The following is a 7,894-nucleotide window of genomic DNA, read 5'->3' on the forward strand; positions in this document are numbered from 1 at the left end:
CTACATTTGACAAGATACTGTTCTGAGTTGCCTCCGACCGCATTTTCCACCAAGACTTCCTGACAGATGCTAGAGAAGCAGTCTAAATGCCAGACTCTTAACTGTGTCTCCGGTTCAGAACAGGTGCAGCTTCAGCTCTGAAATGTATGGTGCTCAACTGAACCCATCAATAAAAATTCTCAAAATGCAAGTTCTCAAAGTATTAAACATCTGTTAACAAATCCAATTTTTACCCACAGGGGGATTTTTTAGAGGCAGGATTTCTTATGTACATTTATCTAGAGAACCACTTGTCCAACTATGAATAAACTTGCTAAAAATAAAATACTGAGTACATCATAATTGAAGGGGGGGGGGGCATGGATTCTGTTTGTATGTCACACTAGGGGTATAACGATACAGCTGAGGTAAAACAAAATAGTCAAATTCTCAACTAGTCGCCACTTTAAATTAATACATCATGTATTTGTAATACAAACTTACTGTTTTTGCTGTCTGTGCACTATATTTGAAAACTGCTTGGAATTGTTTTAACTATTCATTCTTCTAAAACAGATTCAGCATCCTTGTCAATCCAGCCTGAGCGCACGTTACATCATGACGTTGATGACGTTGCACGCTGTGCAATAAGTTGATTGGCAGTTTCTGAGATCCACTGTCACTTTTCTCTTCGACTAGTCGACTATTTGGTGCTACCCCTTTGTCACACACTTTCAGTGTTATAGTTTTAGAAAACCTCCTGTCTGGTTGTGATGAAAAGAACATTCCTTATCATGTGTTATCAAGAGTAGTAGAGTCAGTCACTATCTGCTTCTACATACATCTTGAGAAGTGCTCCTTCAATTGTGAGGAACCTTGGCCTGGACATAGTTTGGCACAAGAATCTGGGGGTATATGGAAGCCTTTGTCCATCTGTGTGTGTGTATTTTTATGTTAACATGAGGGTAAAGTGTTCAGAACCCCCTGCAGTGTTACAAGAAGCATATTACTTTGCTATGCTGTATCCCATGTGGTCCATATCACAGCTGTATCCCATGTTCATAGCAAAATTTCCTCTGAGTGTTTTGATATTTGTTTTATTAAAACATCATAGGTAAATAGATAAGATCTTTTTTAATTCATTTGTTACTCTCGAAGGTTCGTCAGGAGAAAGAGAATTTGTTTCCCAAACATCGCAGTGAATCCAGTTCATCCTGTCTCCTGCAACACTGTGAGTGCTCTGATTGAAATAAGTGGTGTACTGTGGTAACAGAAAGGCAGCATTGTTGCAGGAGAGCGCGTGATCTGGATACACTGCGATCCTAAGAAGACTTCTTCTGGTGAACGTTCTTGAATACACATGGTAAAATGTTATGTCCGGTTGATTTATGACTCAGGTTGTGTGATTAAAATGTTGTCAATATGTTTAAAAATGCAATGCTGCAATACAGACAGCACTGGATTCAGCAAAGGCAATGCCATGTGTTTCTTGTAAAAACTGCAGGGTGTTCTGTAACACTTTGACATGAGCAGTATCAGCACTGTTCCCCTTTTCTGTGTTGAAGATCTTTAGTTTTCTTGCTCGATTTGCAGATATACACACACTGTTTCATGGTTCCTAGTTACTTTCTGTGATATTGTTAACACAATGAAAAGTCCCAGCCACAACATAATGAGAGTCAGTGGGGTAAGCACCAGATAACATCAATTTGGTTAATATCACCCACATGTATAAAAAAAAGTCCTTAAAAGGAAACTAGCTCTAATGTGTAATTGCTATAAGAGGCGTATCCATTAATTGCAAGGCCCTGTTAGCACTCATTATCATTTAATTTGCATTCATATCTTTAACAGATTGCATTATTGTTTATGTAAATAAATTACTGAAAACACTGAAAAATACTTAACATGTGTTATTTAATGTATTACAATTATTTTAATATTGCAAATAGCAGATTACTTTGAAAAAAATCCTAAATTGCTGTAACCTGTAAATGTGTTTATGAAAACATGCAACTTCCTTGTTGCTTTGTGTATTGCCCTTTAATCATACATTGCCGAGTTCCGCACTATCGACACTGCAGCACAAGACAGGCTCACAGCATAGGTGAATGCAAGCAAGCTTAGTAATGTTTCTGTATTGTAGTGGTTATCACGTTCGCCTACACGCGAAAGGGGCCCCGGGTGGAAACATGGCATTGCTTTTTGTGGCGGTCGCTTCTTTGTGAGAGAAGCAGTAGTCTGTGTCAAAAAGTCGCACAGCGCAGAAACGAAAACAGGTCATCTCTGATTTGCAACATTTCCAAGGTTTGGCCCGCCCACAACCGTATGGCTGATTAAAACGATGACTTGAGTTTTTTTTTTTTCGTCTACTTGGTAATTCAGTCATGAAGTTGCTGTAGCAGAGTGGCGCAGCGGAAGCGTGCTGGGCCCATTACCCAGAGGTCGATGGATCGAAACCATCCTCTGCTAGCTTGTTTTTCTTTTGTTGGCAAAGTAGTTTTTCCAAAAAAATTAACTGAAGACAAGACATCGTATTCTGTTCGCAATCAAGGAAATATATGCAGAAATATAAGCACGTCACTGGACAATTGACCTCTAAAACGTTGTTAAGTTTTCTACCAAATTTGTTTCTTTACAAATGAAATTGCTTGTTTTTTGGGGGGTTTTTTTGTGCCCAGAAAGACCAAAAGGTAAACCCCCTGGAAATAAGTCAAAACTAGCTGCTGCATGTACTTTGCAAGTCAATTAACAACTGTAACGCTCAATAGCTGTTAATCCATGCGCTAATTGAGTGAGTGATTGCTTTGTTCACATATTACAATGCTGTTTTCAGGATTCCCGCATATTCTGAAAATGCACAATGTAATATGACAATGAAACGCTGACTATACTTTCCATTTGAAAGTGCCCCAGTCACCTAAAGGATAAGTCACTGGCCTCTTAAACCAGGGATTTTGGTTTCGCCTGTGATGTTTATGGATATTGGTACAGCGCTATGTCATTGAAGACATTAATTTGGGATGAAGTATAAAAATGAATTGCAATACAACAAATCTCTGTTTGATGGCTATACAATCAATATGTTGCGTAGGCTAAATTGCATAACTAAATGCGCGGACACATTCAAATCCAAACACGTTAAAAAAAAAACTGAATAGTGTGGAACAGAAACAAACGCGGCTTTGACCCCGACATGATTTGTACACGCAAGCTTCCAATCTGGAGTCAGATGCACTACCGTTGCGCCACGAAGTCACGGCATTCTGCAAACTTCTTATGCAATGCTAGAGTGCATCCGAAGCATGCCAAACATGGTAATACCGACGCTGAAAACACTCGGTATCACCACGTTTTAAGGGAAACAGCCAACTCAATACGTGTTCGTATACTGCTACATTATTGTCTACATGCAACATCTCAAATAATTACAATGTCATTGATCAGACCCTTCGGCATTGTCTTTTTACGACTTAAACCTGCCAGACCGAACACAGGCGAACATGCAATCAATCAATCATATATTTTTTTTCTATAACGCCCCATATACATAATAAAATGTCTCAAGGCGCTTCACAAAATCTACTTAAAAACAAGAAAATATCTAATTATAAGCCTGGTTGAACAAAAAAGTCTTGAGTCTAATTTTAAACAAAGAGATTGTGGGAATACTCCTGCTGTCTCTGGGAAGAGAGTCACAAAGTTTAGGAGCGAGACCTCGAAAGGAGCGGACACCAAAAGCAACTGTCCGAAAAGAAGGTACACAAAGCAGGTAGGCATCAACAGAGTGCAGTGCGCGATTTGAGACATAACGCTGTATAAGTTCAGATAAATAGGAAGGAGTCAGGCCATGCAGAGCCTTAGAAGTAAGCAGAATTATCTGTCAAGAATCCAGCCGCAGTGTTTTGAATTAATTGAAGCTTGACTATAGTAGTTCTTGGAAGCCCGGCAAAAAGAGCATTGCAGTAATCCAGCCCTGATGTAACAAAAGCATGGATTAAGGATTCATCTGCGGCTGTGTTCAAGTATGGATGAACACAAGCAATATTTCTAAGATGAAAGAATGCATTTTTGCAGACAAGTCGAATATGCACATCAAAGTGCAATTCTGGATCAAAAGTAACACCCAGATTCCTCATGGAGCGACTTAAATCGAGACAACAATTGTAAAAAGTTATTATGACTCATCCAGGTTTGGATATCGGACAGACACTTTGAAAGCACGGGACAGCTCCAGGTAATTGAGATTTCACCATTGGCCATACAGTACGGTGATACGGTGATACAATGTGTATGGAAGGTGTTCTGGGGGCTAATGAACAGACAGATTAGCACTAATCTTGGAAGAACAAAAGTTAGTCCAACAGTACTGATAATTGGGATCTGTGAAACCAACCATAAATCAAACAAGTACCATTATTTTTAATGTTTAAATTATGTTCACGTTGAATGCTACCTACAGCACAGGAAGCAACATTTTGTGTTGCATTATGCATTCCAATAACACAATCTCACTAAAAGAAGCAAGAAAACAATCAGCGATAATGCTTCTAGTGGTACGAAATGGGTTTAAAAACATAGGTTAGCACGCCTTTAATATTTCATGTCAAATGTGTAAAGTAACATTGAGGCCAACCACAAAGCATGATTCAGATCTAATTTCATCATTGCTGTTGAAATACTGCATTTAATAAGCGTGAGCTCAGCGTCCTTGTTGATGACAGACAGACACAGACAAGAATAAACAATGGGATTTGGTGCTTGTATTCATCAGTTCTGAGTCAAAGCTCTCATTACTATGCTCTACTGTATAAAGTATCTGGTGGAAATATCCGAGTCTCAGCAACTGATCTTGGTACAGTACCACACCTCTCGAGTGTTCTTGCGTTCTCAGCCTCTTCAGTATTGGAAACTATCAGAAAACTCATTTTCGCCAATGCTGCTTGTAGCTAACAAGATAATTCCATAAATCTTAACTGTTGTGCACTTGCACTTGTTTTATACATGACAAATCATAATTTATGATTCATTTTTCTTTTGGACATCATCCCCCAAGTTCCCTCTCGTTTTCTCAATGTTCCAACAATGTTGTGTTATTTATCAATCACCCAGTATATCTAAAAATGTATTTTTATTATAAAATATTAGATCTGGTACTAAACTAAGTTAAAGAAATCCCTTTTTGCAAGTCATGCTTCCAGACAGTGTTGCACTTCCAATGTCATTTCACCTGGAGTGAAATTGGCCCCACCCTTTCAAAGCTTTCTTTCCTGTCATTAACTAACCAGCTGCTTCCCTTATAGACCAACATCCTTCCAGTCAGTAACATGCTTTGACCCAGAAGACACTGCAGAGGTAAAATGAAGTGTAACAGATTTTCTGAGAGGAAGGCATGTAAACTAATAACTTTTTAACCTAGTGGAATACCATATATCATTAAAATAAAAATTATGTTTATTGTAACATGCATTTTTTTCACAGCTGCCCATTTCAGACCTACCACTTTAAAACTTGATTACCGGGTGAGAGGAGATCTGGGGCAGATATTCAGGGTTTTGGGTACCTGTGCCATACCTGCAATATGAGCAATACATTTATCTTTTTAATCCAATTTGAAATGACCCAATTAGAAAGTTGTCTCACCATTGTACATGCAATTTAACTTTCCACCCTCAAGCCAATCACCTCTTCATCTGCAGAACCTTAGCAACAGATGTTACCAAGCTACTGAACCCTGGAAACAAGTCCCCACCTGGCCAGTAGGGGTTGCTGAAGCATGATCAGGGAACTGTCACAAAACAATTGTCCTTCTTAACCAATAGGGCGCAAAGAGCAATGTAGCAGCCACTGTGTGGCGGTAGCTAAGATTGGCAATTCTGTAACCCTGCATTCCAAGCAATGGTGCTTTTATTGTGGTGTGCTGCTGGGGATGAATAATTGTAACCAAATCATTTAATTAATACACACAGAAATATAATTATATTCTATCTTTCATATTTGGCAACACAACCCTGAAAAACTCAAATTTATTGAGCAGGTGAGGGGGAAAAAATGACACACAAAAGCATCCACCTGAATAACAACGTCCACTTGTTTTCTTTACAAAGTCTGTAATTGATTTATTTTTTTATTTTATTTTTTACATGCAAATATTAAATGCACAGGTAAACACATGATCAGTCTTTCCATAATAGTGTCGAAATACCATCATTTGCTAAGAGCATTTTGTAGATCAACACATTAAATACATTAGCTTTACCTACAACCCTGACTAAATAATGAAACAGTCACCTAGTCCCCACATAAAGCATGTACACATATCCAGTATCTATCTTTGTTTTTTTTAGGTACAAGCTAGTTTCTACTTCTAAAAGAAAAAAGCAGTCTGAATTAAACAATGCTGTTGTTGCCTACACAGATGCACTGCAACATGCCAAGTAGTTTAGAAGATGGGAAACCTGTGTGTATTTCATACTAGGTTTACATTTTTGGTTGCAGTCCGCTGCATTTGCTCATTTTCCCACTTGGGGGCACTCCTATATCATATACTGTTGGCTTCATCAGCTCTGTTGGAACACAGCATGACAATCAGAGCTCTCTCAGCTCACAAACCTTGCAAAGATCTGAAAAACCAGCTCTCTCCGCTTTTACAGTCTAAAGTCTCAATGCTGGAACCGTCGTCAAACTGAGAACATCTCAAGGTTTCAGCCCTCCTTTTAATAATAAACAGTAAACTGTAATATAGCTTTAAAAAAAAAAGTGTCCAAGGGTTGTTCTGGTAGAAATAGATATTTTCTTACGTTTGTGGGGTGGAACAATCACAAAACTGGATTTTAACTTTTAATAACCCTGGAATTATTGAAAAATATAACAGGATGAAATGAAAGGGCGCTGGAGTAGTAGTTAATATAAGGATTCTATTAAGGCTGTTCATATGAACAATGAATGGGATGAATTGAAGTACATTCTATTAGTGTACTAGTTGGTGGTAGATCTTAGTGTGGCAAAAGGAAAGCTCAGAGAGACTTATCATAAAAATATATATATATTCACAAAGCAATCACAGCAGTCCTGTAATGCTTAGGAAGAATCAACCTCACTGGGGGAAAAAAAAAACAAATATAACTCGGATCAAATGCTGTACCTCCAAAACAAAAAGCTGGGTTGAAGCCTTGACGTGCTGCAGCAGTCTTTCAGTTCTTGAGGACAGCACTAGTCCTGTATTTATTTTTCTCTGTAGTATCAGAGGTATACTTCGAGACATTGCATGTGTCTGTGCTACCTGATTCTACAGGAATCAATTTAAACTGGGATCCTTCAACTCTGTTGACCACCCATTCTATCTAGTATACTCTATCCAGGGTTTGAAACTCACACTATTCCTGCACCCAGTCCTAGATTTCAAGACTCTGTTAAATATATTTTTATATCAGTTAAGAGTCAAAGCAATCAAGCCACAAAACCGAGCTCAAAACCATTCAGAAATAATGTGCAACTCATTTCTTTAACACGTGTATCTGTGATGAATTTTAAAAAAAGTAGCCTCAAATGTAATTTTGATTTTCTTTTTTTACATCACCCTTACTATTTTATGGTGTTTGCAATCGAGTGGTTCTTTTGCACTATTAAACTGCCTCTCTAAACCTGCCTTAACCTGGCTTTTAATCTGAAGATCCTAAATGCCAGCACTGAACCTCTTCCTCATTCCATTCAAATCATAGGACCATGTGACCTTTCAGCTGTGCCAGCCCCATCTACTCTACTTTCATACTGGCAGAGAGTATAGTGGGGCTGGCAGAGTTTAAAGGCAACATAGCCCCGTAATTTGAATGGATCTTCAGTCTGCACTTAGGATCTCTAGCTCAAGTTCAAAGACAAGTAAAGGCAGATTTAATGAAAATGGTAACTCAATAAC

The sequence above is a fragment of the Acipenser ruthenus genome, chromosome 25, assembly GCF_902713425.1.
Source record: "Acipenser ruthenus chromosome 25, fAciRut3.2 maternal haplotype, whole genome shotgun sequence".
In the NCBI taxonomy this organism is placed as follows: domain Eukaryota; kingdom Metazoa; phylum Chordata; class Actinopteri; order Acipenseriformes; family Acipenseridae; genus Acipenser; species Acipenser ruthenus.